Here is a 16,658-nt window from a genome sequence, read left to right as displayed (position 1 = left end):
TGTGCATTAAATGCAAAGCTAAAATGTTTATATTGTCCACCAACTCCGCTGCCTCTTACTGACAATATAACTGTCTCTTTTTTGTAGGCTTATTTTAGAATTTAGATTGATTGATTGATTGAAATATTTATTAACAGTTTGCAGAATTATAGTACATTCCAAGCACAAACTCAATACAAAGACTGTTAACTGTGAGTGGACGACCCAACACTTGTTTACAAGAGGGTCCACCTTGTTCAATTCATCAAAACATTTAGATACACAAATAGATACTTCTATATAGTCAAAGAACAGAACAGGAATTCATCATAAAGGAGGTAAAAAGGGAAAAGAAGATTATGCATTCAAACGCCTGTTTTTGTGTATCTTATTTGAATGCCTTTTATGTAAAGCACCTTGTAGGCCTATTGCCTTTGTGTAATACAAAACCTGCCTTGTTATAACCTAGGAACAAGGATAACAACAAACGGCACATGTAGACCTCCGGCTTGCCGTACAAGTATATCTACTATTGACATCTTGTTACAACTGGGATTAATTTGCCTTTTAAACGTTGCTGATCCGGTCTGGGTCTGGAGCGGATACGGAAACGGAGCTCGCATGTATGTGTGAGTGGCCGCTGTGCATAAATGACCGGATACAGTAGGTGGGCTCTAGATCGGATCACACTGATTAGATCGAAATAGGCAACAAACGCAACGGAATTACGGAAATCCTGGTGAGGTTTTGTCCATGACCACCAGTATAGCTACAGACAGTTTGTTTGAACAGAGTTGTTTCCTAATCCTAGTAACATACTTCTACCGCCAAAACGAAACCAGCACGTTTACACACGGAGATAAGAGAGTAAACAACGTTACCAAAACAAATTAAAGTACCTCGGTAAGTGGAAATATGAGTCACAGTCTAACGTTACTGTTGTGTTGTTACGCCGCTGTTTCTTTCTGTGCCATTCTCACAACACCCCCATGTGCTAGTTAACGTTAAACGCCACATAACGTTATTTATCAACTTCGTAAAGTATCACTACAGCGACAGGTTGATGACTATAGATGGAGAGCAGACAATCACCGTGGCGTGACTGTAGGAGCGCTTGTTTTTCTTTTGTACACGGGGCTGTACAGTATGTAGCCAGACTAGCCACACATGCTAACATACGTAAGATGGATCTCATGATCACTTCTGGCGACGTCAGAATTCGGAAACTACTACTAGTGGTACACTACGCTAACATAATAATGAATAGCTACTATTTAGCACTGCTATTGGACAAAAACACCATGTCACGTTTAATATTAAGTCTTGTGTACACAACGATAGCCAGTCCAATAACAACTTTTACTTCTGTGGTATTCGTCACCATAGTTGTGGCGTGAACTGCTGACTAATGGCCGACAACGTAAACAAACAAGTTAGTATTTGTGTTTTGTTAGGCGCGGCCGAATTTTTTTTGGGGGTCGAACCATAGAGTGTATATATATAAGGGTCGAACCCCCCAATACCAGAAATTGCATTTTGGCACAGTAGGCTATACCTAACCTATAACACGATACAAAAACAACAGGTCTTACAAATAATTAGTCCAAATGTCTCTTGCAATGAAATGAAATGAAATCTATATTTACCCAGGGTATCTGGGCTAAGCTCAAGAACTTGTTTCCAGCCAGGCCCTGCTCATAGAACACATTTCATCGTAGTGGTTGATGCCTTGTTCAAGGGCATTTCAGCGGTGGTAATTTTAACGTGTCGGACGGCTGATTCGAACTGGGAACCTTCCGGTATCTAGACCGCGCCGCTATCCGTTCGGCCACCGCTGCCAGGCAAGTAGTACGTGTATGTCTTCTTCTGAAGATATCAGATATCTGATAACTATTTTCCCCATCAAAGCAAATTAAATTAAATGTTTACTTACAATAAATTACTGTTTTTGGAAACCAAAAGATGTTGAGAATGGAGCAGAACATACTAGTAGGCCTACATTCTTTTGGGGACCTTAACTGATTTACACATTGTCAATCAATTGTTTCTTCGGGAACAATATTTCTAGTTATTAATAATTATTATTATTATTACCTGTGCTTGCTACTGGATCACTCCCAGTCTCAAGCAACTCTATGGTCTCAATTTCCTCTGTATCTTCATCCCCTGGCATTGTTTTTCTAACTTGTTCTTTAACTACATTATCAGCTTAACTCTATCTTTTCTCTTAAACAGTTGAGCTATTGTTCGTTGCATTGCCATTTTGCTTAAATTATTTGTCTAATCGCATTCTTCTGAGTGGCTTCTCATTCAACAAAAGTTGCCGGTTTAGTTTCCTGTGTTTTTTATTTTTTTCGTTCTGAACCATAACGTATAAGTATATCGCTGTGTCAGTCTGTCAGCCAACCAGAAACTGTTTTGAACGTTGGAGGAATTTAATTCGTCGTAGAGCCCGCCTACTATATCCGGTCATATGCACGCATATCTTAGGGAGATGAACGTCCGTTTCCGTATCCGCTCTATACCGGATTTTCAACCTGCAAAGTGAACTGGTACTCCCTGCTCATCGACGCAAGTCATGCAAGCCGAAGGGAGAGAAACACTTCTCTCGGTGTCAGGTCTTACCGGGTCGGAGCTCCGGACCGGCCCGGCCCACTTTCACCCCTGGGTGTGACTGTGTCGTCTACTCAGTTAACAGTTTTTGTAATGGAGTTGTGCTTGAAATGTACTGTTATTCTGCAAACTGTTAATACATACTTAAATCAATCAATCAAAAAAGGCCTGCCCTAGACAGTATTAGTAAGCACACTGGAACGTAATTGTCTCCCACACTTCCACCACTCGCTTCCTAGGAAGTAAGGAGCCTGGAGGAGACGAGGAAAAGAAAGGGTAAAAATTACGAGTAAAAAGACTTGTATATTCGATTTTGACATTTTCATAACTACAAGAGTCTTGTGCTCTAGCCTCTTCCCCTGTGGTCACAGACACTACAGGGGATCCCGTAATGCTCTGAACATACACGTACTACTTGCCTATCGGGCCATGGCTCTTTAGTCGACTGGTAATGTACTGTGCCTTTGGAATGGGGAACCCGGGTTCGCCTACCGGCCAAGGTTACATTGGTGGCAGCGGTCGGCTACACATGTACAAATGCACTGTGACCAAAAGAACGCCATCACACCTCATTTACAGCTTTTACCCCCCCCACCAGAGCCATAGAGTAATTGATTGATGAAGTATTTATTAACAGATTGGATAATTAGTTACAGTACATTTCTCAATACAAAACTGTTAACTGTGGACAACACCATAAAGCATTACACTCGTTTACAATAGGGTCCACCATGTTCAATTCATCATAACATTTAGAGACTTACAAATATACACTTCTATATAGCGTGGGGATTCAGATTTTACGGAGGCCAGTTTGAAATTGCAGTCGTCCGTAGGTGCCCTTTGAGAGCGGTTTTGAAGGAGTCAAGGGATTTGCATGTTTTAATGACTGTTGGTAGGGCCTTCCACATTTTGGTGGCTGGCATATAGCACTGTGCTAACGTTCACATTCACAATCCGGTCATTCACAACACCTGTGAAAAAATAAATTATTTTCTATATAAAGACACGTTTTATTGACTGTCACAATGCCCAAACTTTGTGCAGCAGTAGACTGTAATAATAATAAAATAAAATAAACAAATCTGGCGGGGGAGGAGCAAACCATGCCTACTTAAGAGACCATTTGTAGGATTTGTAGTCCATTGCGCCTCTAATGGCTCCAACAAAGTTTGTATATCTTCCTATATTAAAAATCTTTGTTCTAAACTACGTCTATAGACAAAGACCAGCCCACGGTAACGCCCTGCCTACCTCTGGTCTTCATCGGGTCTCAGAGACCTGATGGCCTACATTTTGCACAAAGTTCTTAATTTGTCACTGCTGTTTGATCCGCAGCACTGATTAATGTAATTTATTTGTAAACTTGAAACATTATTGTACTGGAAAAAGGTCTATTTTCCCTTATCTTTATCCTTTTTAGTATAATATTATTAGTTTACTATAATTAGTAGTATCGTTTGCGGTGTATCGTTTGCGTATCGTTTGCGGTGGGTGAAAACACCCTCCTGAGTGGAAATCTTTGAAAACGCGGTTTCCTCCCGTCTACATATAAACAGGCAAAATGGTGAATCCACATGCTCTGCCTACATGCCTCTGCCTGTCATGTTGTTCCCCTTCAGCCCTGTTCTCCCCAGGTTGTGACGAGGGAATCTAGACTTCTTCTTCATGCTTTGAATTCTTTGAACCATCTATTTTTTGTAGGTTTCTGGAGAAAATGGACATCTAGCTGTATGTATGCTGGTTAAAGTCATCATACAAGGTAAATAATAATTAACATCCTTTTTGTGTATTTCATTATTTTACAAAGCAGTATTTAATCGTTTATTGTTACACCATAGATACAGTTCTGGCTATGTAGACCTACTTGTGCTAGTTCATTGCTACTGTTTCACTGTCAATAACAATAAGAAGAAGTATCTTATTATTTGTAATTGTACTGTATATACTATACTTATTAGGCCTTTGACCCCCATTTGAAAATATTTAGAGACAGTCAGGGACAGCCAGAACAGATCTGTCAACTGTCATTTTTACCACAGAATTCTAAACTGTCTATAGCCCTACTGTAGGTACAGTAGCAACATAAAACTGGAAATTGAAACCTACAGTGTAATCGGAGTCATGTACCCAATACATTTCTTTGGGATACTAGGCGGTAAAATAATAATAATTAAATTAAATTGTTCCTCATTTTGCTGGGGTCCCCATGGAACACCCCTGGACCCCACTTTGAGAACCATTGCTATAGAAAATATGTCTGTAACGAGGCTATAATATGGTGACAAAGTTGTCCAATTTCAGCAAATAGTGCAATTTGCATAGCATAACATAAGCCTCGGCTCGTAGAGTACCAGGTATGAAGTAGAGTACATTCTTTTCTTTAGTCCTAGGATATGCCTCATTGCCATTACCACGTGCCAGCCTGAGCTGGGTCGTGCAGGGCTGTGGTGAGTGTTGCTATAGTAACTCAACACTGCAGCCAGCTCTTAGGCTAAGTTATGCTAGCTGAATGACAACTGTGAAAATATGTCATTATGGCTCAATATTTGCCTGATGAAGACCTAGTAGGTCGAAACGTTGCAATTTGTTGCCTCTAAATAAAGTACGTCTCTGAACTCTAGAAACTAGTGTGCGGAATGCACGTTTTTCAAGTGAAAATATAATTTTTGTCAAGCGTCATGCTCATAATTTAGCAGAAGTATCATTCAGACTAGTTTCATCTGCTTTGAGAGAGACAGCTGACAGTCCAATCATGGGCAAGTCAATTTGAATACCCTGCCCCCACAAAATCCCATTCTAACGGGCCACCCTCCACCAGGTCGCAGGGTTTGAGAAGGGAAGGGTTTTACACTTGCTGACCGGCTGTCACTTTTTGGGATTTGTTTTTATAGGTGTTTCTTGTGACCCTACCATTCACATCCTATGGCAGGCAAAAATGTCAAGCTTGCGACATGTCAAATGAGGGTGTTTTCATGATTCTGAATTCATTCAAAGCATTAGTTTTGCACAAAATGCACTCCATGGGCTAAAAACAGCCATAGACATTTGGGCAAGTGGATTCATGAATGTATGTATATAGACAATATTTTAGGCCAATGAAAAAGACTATATACCAAATTTCCCACACTCCCAAACAAAAGAAGCCTGTCGGCTGCCGGACTATTCTATCTACAGTATCACATCAGTTGAGCCAATTTTTCTCCTGTTTGAATCTGGAAGGAAGCCATAAAGGCCACTGATTTTAGAACCTAGAACAGGGGTGGGCAACTTTGATGATGGAGAGGGCCACTATATTTACACACTCACTCCAGAGGGCCGCATTGAATATTGTTCCTGTCGGGCAGAAACCTCTTATCTCCAATTTATTTTTCTTATTTTCTTGTGTAAATTAAATAATGCCCTATATACATCGTCATTCTAGTATGTCACGCAAGAGTAGCAATAATATGTTCTTCAAGCCAGAGTAATCTAGTAAGAGAGTGGTGTCACGCTTTGATCTCGCCGCAAACATTGCTCCTATGGCTGGAACTATTCCATTGAGATAGAATGAGCACTTCCGCATTCCATTGTTACAATGAGAGTCAACGGGAGTGTCATTACTCTCTTACTAGATTACTCTGCTTCAAGCTAAAACATGTTGCAGTGAGACACATTTTGAGCTTGTAGTTCTGCTATTTTTTATACTTTTGAATTAGAATCCTGAAATGTAACATTTTGATTTAATTTCATAATTTCATTAGTTATACTAATGTTAACTTTATGAACTTAAATACAAATACAATGGACATAAAGGCAATAACATTTTAATACTACTAGTCATTCAACTACCGGTACTAATATAGACTGAAGTAATTCAAGCGGGTCATGTGTATGGAATTGTAACAGCTGAAATTAATATAGTAGTATTCCGATATTAGTGAAAGTGGGGGCCGCATGTGGCCACCAGTCTGCCAGTTGCCCACATATGACCTAGAATGTATTATGGGTGTCTGTATAACGGTCATGTCAGCAGGTTGGGCTTCATTAATCGTTCTGATTGATTCAGCAACCAGGTGGTTCTGACCTTGCTTTACACAAATAAGACCTGCATCCATATGTTATCTGATCTACTGCCTCTGTTGAGGCATAGTACCTGATATATTGACAGCACTGAACATGGCTGTAGGCTATGTGGACATTAATGCTCCGGTGACTGATGTGATTGGTGATCTTCATGCATCATGTAGCATATCGCGTTCCCAAATATTTAATGCAGCTTAAGCCCAATTTGTGGCCACAGTATTAACTTTATGGACTGTTGCATTCTCATTACTGAGATAAAGTGGGATTAAGTTTTTGCATTTTGAATGGGATTAGATAAATAACCTTTCTAATAATAGTCATTGGTTAACCTGGCAACAACTGTATGGGCAAATCTCATACTGTGCTTCTCCCTCTTTTCTGCTAACCTCTCCTGTGTCATCCACTTCATTCAGCTGAAACTGCTTTATTCAAGCCAGACAATCATCTACTGTTTTTGAGTGGTGCAAGTCTGTGACTTTAACCTATGTGACTATGAGTAGCAGTAGGGGCAAAAGTGGCGCTGTTGTGCCAGAAACAGAGAGAGAGAGATAGTGCTGCACTGTTTCCTACTAATGAGAGACAGAGAGGGGGGGGGGGGGGGGGGGGGGGGGTTCACACGGGTGTGATTTTGTTTTGCACTGTGGTCTATGTCAGGGGTTCTAAACGTTTTGGGCTGGGAACCCCCGGAAATGCTTTGGCCTTGTCTCGCGAACCCCCCCCCTCCCCACCCAATACAATTTGACCGCTACAATAACCTTAAAGGACAACTTTAGTTGTTTTCAAACAAGGTTCATGTTTTAGGTTGTTATTAGAGAAAGTAAAAGGTGAGTGTTACATTTCTTTTCATTTGCTGCTTTCTTTCGTTTTAGTGTTTTTAGCTATTTTTGACAGGGTGGCGGGGGCATTCGAACAAATGGCTAAATATGTATTTTTTAGAAAGATTTAGGGCGATTTCTTTATTGTTAATTACTATAGTCCTACTAGACCCCAGGAAATTACATCTGGCCACAGTCTTTTTTTCCCTGTTTTTTGGGCACCAAATTTTGGTGCCCAAATCGAAAAAAGGCGGAAGTAGACGGTTCTTCCGGGTGCTTCAAAACACCATTGAGCAACTTCCACTGACATGATTAGCATGGGGGACGGGGCTATCGCGCCGGTTCAGTCTCTATCCTTCTTTATACTCTATGGTTCAGACTGGCTTTTATGGGTAAGTCCCCCTGCTCTCCCATTGGCTTAGAGGCAGCCAATCATGGAAAAAGTGTCCCTAGTAGAGTTAGGTGAACATGTTGTCCTGGTGCTTTTCAAGCATCTCGCAAAAAAAGTCGAGGTAGAGGACAAATCACCACCAGCAGGCATGCCCGAGGCTAGTAATTACAGTAACTAGTCCTTACCCATTGTAATAATACCAAATTAGGTACAGTGTGGGTAATGCAATGTAATAGAGGGTATGCGCATGCTTAAAGTGAATGGCACATCGAGCATAACTTCTGGGTTTGATGATGATGTCAGCATTTTATCCTGCTGTTCATGTTATCACAATCGGTGCAGTAGCCGTAGCGTATTGTAACATTGTCATTGGCTTTCTTTGACAATGTTACAATACACCCCCCCCCCCCCCTGAGTGAGGGGTATGATGTTGCGAGACCTGAAACCACGAGGACCATGGAATACATCACTGAGTATACGTCCCAGGTGCATCCATGCAATGTTTTTTTTTTTTTCGTTCTACAGATAGGGCATGGTGAATTTATGAGAAACTTAATTGAAAACGGACAGGATGAAATGTATTATTATTGATTGTGAATTTATGGTTAATTCTGCGTGGAATTGGAAACAGTTATCTGTGTTTTCTCCAACTACTGGCTCTACCAGTCAAGACCTCACTGCCACAGGCGGTCATGCAACACTTACCATGGCAGATGGCATCATGGAGAAAACCTTTTCTTGTTTTTGATATTGTTTTTCCCTGGTGTGAGGAAGGATGCCATTTCTCATTATGGGATGCTTTATTGACCCTCAAAGAAATTGGTGAGATGATAAAATGAAAGCCTGGGTGGAGAGAGAAGGTGCAATCCGAGCCAATCAATATTTGTCGTCTGTGCGTCTGTCAGTGGAGGAGCAGTCGCTTATTTCTGCCCTGTGCAGAAAAATACACCAGCCAAGTCATGAGATTCCATCTGATGAATTTGAATCAGTATATATTGGTGCTGCCCCCCCAGCTATTAATTTCAATGAACGTTGCTCAGTGACACTTGAAGCACCCAAAAGAACGCTCTACTTCCGCATTTTTATTGTGAGTGCTAGGGATTCATTAGCCTCGGTAACCAGGCTTTTATTTTCGTTCGCATTCGGCTCAAAAATGAAAGCCTGGGGGAACAAGCCACATTTCCTTGTCTAGGAGTGGGAGTGAACTACAGTGCAGAAGGGGGGTCGAGTCGAAATATGGTGACGTCTGTTTTCTCAGCTGTTTTCTACCTGGTAGGGGAGGGGCGGGCGCTCAGATCGGTGAACCAATATAATACAGCGCTTGCTCCATGCGTGAACCCGCCCCTCTAGCCAGGCTATGGATTCATGAACGAGACGTCTGTGTCTGGTGGGGGTTGGGGGGTTGGGGCGGGAGTAACCAACAAACTATAGTACTATAAAAACTGGTCAAACATTGGCCAACTTGTCAAATAATATAAAGACAGAGGCAAACATTTAGTAACGTGGGATTGTAGATACAAGTAAGACGCGCAAACGCGGGAAGCGAACGCAGCTCGTAAATTGCAATAACAACAATTAGAATAAATTACTTACTTTTTAAGGTTTTTTTGAAGTTAAGTTTTTTTAAATTAAATGTTTTTTGAAGTTATTCTTTTAGTGTGTGTATGTGTGCGTGCGTGCGTGCTTCTTTTTTAGGTTTTTTTTTAAGTTAAGTTTTTTTTTAAGTTTTTCCTTTTTAAGTTTTTCCTTTAGGTTAAGTTTTTTTTTAAGTTGTTTTTTTGAAGTTAAGTTTTTTGTGTGTGTGCGTTTTTCCTTTTTAAGTTTTTTAAGTTAAGTTTTTTTTTAAGTTAAGTTTTTTTTTAAGTTAAGTCTTTTGTGTGTGTGCGTTTTTCCTAAGTATTTTTTTTAAGTTAAGTTTTTTTTTAAGTTAAGTTTTTTTTAAGTTAAGTTTTTTGTGTGTGTGCGTTTTTCCTTTTTAAGTATTTTTTTTAAGTTAAGTTTTTTTTTAAGTTAAGTTTTTTGTGTGCGTTTTTCCTTTTTAAGTATTTTTTTAAGTTAAGTTTTTTCTTAAGTTAAGTTTTTTGTGTGTGTGTGTGTGTGTGTGTGTGTGTGTGTGTGTGTGTGTGTGTGTGTGTGTGTGTGTGTGTGTGTGTGTGTGTGTGTGTGTGTGTGTGTGTGTGTGTGTGTGTGTGTGTGTGTGTGTGTGTGTGCGTGCGTGCGTGCGTGCGTGCGTGCGTGCGTGCGTGCGTGCGTGCGTGCGTGCGTGCGTGCGTGCGTGCGTGCGTGCGTGCGTGCGTGCGTGCGTGCGTGCGTGCGTGCGTGCGTGCGTGCGTGCGTGCGTGCGTGCGTGCGTGCGTGCGTGCGTGCGTGCGTGCGTGCGTGCGTGCGTGCGTGCGTGCGTGCGTGCGTGCGTGCGTGCGTGCGTGCGTGCGTGCGTGCGTGCGTGCGTGCGTGCGTGCGTGCGTGCGTGCGTGCGTGCGTGCGTGCGTGCGCGCGCGCGTGATACAGCTGCGCCCTCTGGTGGTGGGCGGGTGGTGTTACAGCGTGACACACAGACACACACACACACAGACGTGATCTGCTGGGTCTCATAGTAAATGCTCACTGCGTTCGCAATGATACGTAGCTTGCAGAGTTAGTTCAGTCAGATATACTCGAGGGGTTAATATGCAGCATTACTTTGTGGGTGTATACAGTGTTTGCAAGACCCACAAGTCATACGCTGATGTGACAGTCAGCTGATCAATTGGGCGCGGTATTTAAGCTCACCTAGACTGCATGCTTGCTTCCTGCCTTCCTTCTGCATATGGTTCCTGGTTGGTATGTGATGTTTGCTCCCACCGCCACCCCAGCACCTCTTGTGGGCTCTGCTATTTATGTTCCCCATGGGGGGTTGTTATTGTACAGTATCTATCTATCTCCCTGCTCTTAATGTTTAATGATGGTGTTTAATTGTGCCAAGCAGGGATAAATATGTAGCAGAGCCAAACGCCAAGATAAAATATTATATGCACACTTGTATTCTCATTCTATAATAAATAGTGGTTAAATCTATTTGTGAGTTATCTGACTGAACTGCTATTTTTACACAATATTTATCTGTGGAACAGAACCGAGTCAAACAAAATTGAATGCCTCAACTCATACAGGTGTGCTTATCAGGGTGAGTTCAAATATGATTATTTTGAGGAGGTCATGGCCTGAAAATGTTGAGAACCACTGGTCTAATCTGGAATACTAGTACTAGACTATAATGGCAACAATGCTTCAAAATGCACTCATACACTTTGTAATGATATTGTTTGAAGGTCTGATCCTATTGCTGTCAGCTGTCACAGCCCGTAAAATGCAGTTATGTGGTTCAGTGAGTCATGTTCTCCGGATCACTGAAACCTGACAAAATAATCATGAGGTCGTCCTCTCACTAATTTATCTGTCACTGGTTATTATGTAAGTTCTCTGATTGGGTGGTGGCTAACTAAATACTGTTCTGTAGATTTGAAAGAGACATAGATACTGTACATGGATCTGTTGTAGGAACATGACAATATTGCAAAGACATAATTTGTATTTCATTGATTACTGTAATTCTCTTTCTCCATGCTACACGGGTCTGAAATGTCTGCTTGTCTGGCTAATCTCTTACTTAACCCATTAAGACCTGAGGCTGATTCTACAAATGAAAAACGTATGTTGCTATTGCTATATATCATCTGTCGGGTGGAAAGAAACCTCATATGTCCAGAACTGTTACTTTACAAATTCAAAATTGGCAAAAGTAGCAATCTACAAGGCACAAGCACAAAACGCGATGCTTCGCACCACGTTTTGAGCTTGTGGATCTGCTACTAAGTGTTAAGCCAAAGATAGTACGTTTAAAAGTTCACTTGAGTTCCTGTGTGTGTCTGCGTAAGTCCAAAGTCAGTCCAGTATGCCACGTTGGTATGCCGCTTGGCAGGATTGCCTTATTTTCAGGTTTATGTGCACCACGGGTAAACTATTTAATTAGACATTTTGTAGAAACACTAACTTAATTAATCTTACTTGTTCTCCAGGGCTCTCATTGTCTCCACCAGGCCGAAGGCATGGGGAGAGAGTATGTTTTGCACTGTTTTGTCCGTGTGTGTGTGTGTCCTTCCGTCCGTCTGTTACCAGCTAATCTCCGGCACCGTTAACCCGGTCGATGCCAAACTTTGCACACACACTCCCTGGATGCCAACGATGAACCTCTGCCCCACATTTTCCAGAACGGCCTGTTATAGCGCCACCATGAGGCAGCTTTTCACATTTTTTACCTAAAACTGCACCGATCTGCGTGAAACGTTGCATGCACACTCCCTAGAGGCCAAGGACAAACCGTTGACCTGCATTTTCCGCATCTTCCTTTTATAGCGCCACCAGGAGGCCGACTTTTGTAAAACACATTTTTTGATATTACTCCCAAAAATCTCACAAATCATTACACAGTATCTCTCAGACAATTGCACGAGTCCCTCCGATCCGAGTCCGAGTCGAGTAGCATAGTAGTCATTTGGTCCAAGTCTCAAGCAAGTCTCAAGTTTTTCTGTTGTTGGCAAGTCAAGTCAAGTCGAGTCACAAGGTTATGTCAAGTCGGGTCGAGTCACAAGGTTGTCGAGTCAAGTCGGGTCGAGTCACAAGGTTATGTCAAGTCAAGTCGGGTCGAGTCACAATATTGTCGAGTACTGTACTGTACTGTACTGTACTGTACTGTACTGTACTGTACTGTACTGTACTGTACTGTACTGTACTGTACAAGCTCTCCTTCCTGGCCTCTGTGTGTTAGGCTGCACAACAGTGACACTTGATGGTGGTGTCCGAGTCAGCTTGTCTCAAGTCGAGTCTGGAGTCATTGTCTTCCAAGTCAAGTCGAGTCTCAAGTTTTTACCCTTAAGTCCAAGTCGAGTTGCAAGTCGTCAAATCAATGACTCGAGTCGGAGTCGAGTCACCGAGTCTCGAGTCCAATACTCTGGTATCTCTATAGTCATGTGCTCAAGTCGGATCTGTCCGATATTTCATATTACATCCTAATTGGCTATAATTGGCTTTCACAGTTTGCTAGATTGCCCCGTTTTGAACAAAAGCCTCAAATCATGAACGCAGCATGCAATTTACGTGAAATATTTCACACATTTTCTTACTAGGCTGAGGAATATATCCCACCCTTTTCACATTGGCCTGTTATAGCGCCACCAACAGGTTGATTTTTGCAAAACACATTTTTGGAACAAAATGCCTCAAAAACATGTTACATGCTAAACCTTTTGCCAAACATCTCACACAGTCCTATCCTCCTGGTGGAGACCTGTGCCCAGAAGGGCACTTTTTCTAGTTTTACCCTGTTTCTTTTCTACTTGAATCAAAACATTTATTGGGTGAAAATAATTCTGTTTCAGAAGTTTAATTGTCTCTTCCAAGCACAAGAATGTTGCATACCAGGAGACTTTAAAATAGCTCAGCAAAGTCGCGTTTCATGTAGCCTAACATGTGAGATAAGTGCAAGAATGTAGATGATGAGTGAAACATGTAGGGTTCCTCCGCAAGTATGGAAAGTATGGAATTTCAATTAATACTTTTCCAGGCCTGGAAAAGTATGGCAAATGTAAAATAATGTATGGAAAAATATTTATGGTTCCAGACTATTACTGCTGTTCTGTTTTCCCGGGTAGGGGGCTCAGGGTGAGACTCCTGGTCCCTGACCGGTCAGTGATTCCAGCTTGTGCTGTTGCAGCCCGGCCGAGGGGCCTCAGTTTCTGGACACCTGATGGGACGAGTGGCCCCCTCCCTACCCTGGATGTATTGGGAGGAAGGCAGAGGGGAAAGGGCCCGGAGGCTGCTGGGCTCCACGCCTTAGAGCAGGGGTTCTCAACGTTTTTGGCCGGGGACCCCCGGAAATGCTTTGGCAATGTCTCGGGACCCCCGCCCCGCCCCCTCCCGACCCCCAATATAAATTGACTGCTACAATAACCTTAATAATTGAGACAATACACCATACCGTAAATAAATACTGAAACCAGATATAATCATTAGGGAAGGTGTATGTGTACTATATGTAAACTCTTCATTTCCATTCAGTTGCAAAAAAAAGTATTTTTTTTTTGTTTTTTTTAAATAATTTGGGGACCCCCCAGAATAATTTGGCGACCCCCCGAGGGGTCGCGACCCACGGGTTGAGAACCCCTGCCTTAGAGCTCCAGGCGGCCCGCTGGCCATCTCTACCCGCCCAGGTAGCCCCTCTCCTGGCACGGAGGTGTCAGGGGGAGGAGCTGTACCCCCCTAGCCGGCCGCCCTGGAAGTCCCTCTGACACTGAATCGTCCACTTTTTCTCTCTGACACCTCGGTTTTCCGGCCGCAGCTTACCCGGGGAGTGACCCAAAAGTTGGGTCACTCCCCGAAATTCCAAATGTGTAGGAACCCTGAACATAGGGCTATCATGAATCACGATTATGCCATTTTACGTGAAGATGAATTGTCACCCAATGGTGCAAGATGGAGCCCCTGGTCCCTGGTCTCTTGTCCCCTTGTCTCTGTCCCTTTCCCTTCTTTCTCTTGGTGTCTCTCCTCTTTGGCTTGGTCTCTCTTGTCTCAGCATGTTGGTCAGTGTTGCCAAGCCCTTCTGACACCTTTGATAGTGGTGTTGTCCTTGAGGCTTTTAGCCAGGCAGGCTCACACTGCAATTATCCAGAACTCACTTGGTTTTCAATAGAGTTTCATAATGATTTATGTTGCCTCGTGTAAAGAAAATGGGATCCGGGGCCCACATATTGGCTAGTCGTTGATTTAATTTAATACATTCTAATTTTACACTGACTGAATACATTTCAGACGGTACAATGTCCCACTTTTAGTTTTCAACAAGGAAATAAGTGGGTCACAAACTTGGACAGACTGAGGGGACAAATTGGACAGACCGAGGGGACTATTTTGGGACTATTTATTTTACTTTTCGACCATGAACAAAGGGTGGTATACAAATTACACCTACCTCCGTACACGGGCAAGCAGCGTTTTACACAATAGTTTTTGTCAGCCACCATTTGTTTGTCAAGAAAGAAAGCCATTTAACCCCAGCGTTCAAGACAACCTTTCAAGGTGAAAGCTTCCATGGGGGCAGATTATTTTAAATGGTAAATGGTGCATTTATATAGAGCCTTTATCCAAGGCGCTTTACAGAGATTGTGCATTACATTCACCCATTCAAGCACACATTCATACACCGATGGTGGTGGAAACCATGCAAGGCACCAACCAGCACATCAGGAGCAATTAGGGGTTCAGTGTCTTGCTCAAGGACACTTCGACACTAACTCTGGGGGAGCCCGGGTTCGAACTGGCAACCTTGCGGTTACCATCGGGCCACTCTACCCCTTGCCACTCTACCCCTTGCGCGTTAAGTTAGAAATTAGGACATCGGTATTCTGATCAAAACCAACAAAATCTGCCCAGTGTAATCTTTCATTAGGAAGCCAAAAAGGCAAAAAATAAATGTAATTTGTATTCATAGGGTTCCAATGTTCTATGACAGAAACACAATTAAATCGCAATGTTTGTGACAATTAAACGTCAACTTACATTTTGTAATCGTGATGGCCCTAATCCTGACCTAGATAAGAGAAATCATAACAACCACCTGAATCCCCTGCATGGTCACACAGGATAAGACTGTCAGCCATTTCCCTCCTATAATGCTCTAATGATTGATACTCTCAGATGAGCCACTTTCTGACATGCACTGTATTATGTCAGTTTTCCAGATTTCACCCCCCCCCACACACACACACACAGCACACACACCCTCTTCAGTTACACCTCGACTATGTTTCCAGGAAACCGTGCACAGATATGCACAGCAGACGAAAGGGACTACAGTCGAATGTTCATCAACGTCTTGCCGGTTATTAATTAGAACAGTCATTTGACATTGGAGAGGGAAGGAGAGAGTGAGAGAGAGTGAAGAAAGATGATCCAGGCTGATATGGAGAGGACATTAGGTGCTGTTGAGTTACCTGAATGAACATATTTATTACGCTGAGGCCGCTGTGAATTGCTCTGTTTGTAATTCATCACATCAATGGACCGATCTACCATCAAGTAGCCTACTACGTGCTCTCTCCATGTGCACGTTAGTTTTCTAGGTGAAGTGATAGCATGCCTCCAGGTTCTATTGCAAGTGTTCTCAACGTTTTTGGCCGGGGACCCCCGGAAATGCTTTGGCAATGTCTCGGGACCCCCGCCCGCCCCCTCCCGACCCCCAATATAAATTGACTGCTACAATAACCTTAATAATAGAGACAATACACCATAAATAAATACTGAAACCAGAAACCAGATATAATCATTAGGGAAGGTGTATGCATGTTACATGTACTATGTGTACTATATGTAAACTCTTCATTTCCATTTTTTTATTTTTTTATATAATTTGGGGAGCTCCCAAAATAATTTGGCGACCCCCCGAGGGGTCGTGACCCACGGGTTGAGAACCCCTGTTCTATTGAATAGGAGCGTGAAGTCCAACACTATAGGCTTGACATATGTGGCATACCGGTACATACTGTGGTATGGAATTTTGTCCATATGATGCAGCCCTCTAGACTAAGGCGCGATTCATACTCCTATTTTAGAGCCGAATAAAAGTCGGTTCGGCGCTGTAGAGCCTACAATGTGACGTCATTTGAGGTTCGGGGGGGCGGGTACCGTCCTAAAGTCGGCTCTTCGGTGCTACTGAAAATTTCTGACGAGCCAAAATCATTTCGGCACTACAGCGCCGAAACAGC

The 16,658-nt window shown here is 42.6% G+C and overlaps 1 protein-coding gene across 2 annotated transcripts in view; it reads left to right on the top strand.

Moving 5' to 3' along the window:
• The first annotated feature begins 685 nt into the window (after nucleotides 1-685).
• The window catches only part of LOC306924373 (ecto-NOX disulfide-thiol exchanger 2-like), a 180,954-nt gene continuing 164,981 nt past the window's right edge, over nucleotides 686-16,658 (top strand). For both annotated transcript variants that reach the window (XM_079502868.1, XM_079502867.1), the window contains exons 1-2: nucleotides 686-882; nucleotides 4,297-4,354. The gene's annotated coding sequence lies outside the window, so the exon portion shown is untranslated. The remainder of the gene's footprint in view (nucleotides 883-4,296; nucleotides 4,355-16,658) is intronic.

Source organism: Electrona antarctica, assembly GCF_951216825.1.
Source record: "Electrona antarctica genome assembly, chromosome: 1".
Lineage (NCBI taxonomy): Eukaryota > Metazoa > Chordata > Actinopteri > Myctophiformes > Myctophidae > Electrona > Electrona antarctica.
This window is presented reverse-complemented; position numbering and strand designations above follow the sequence as displayed.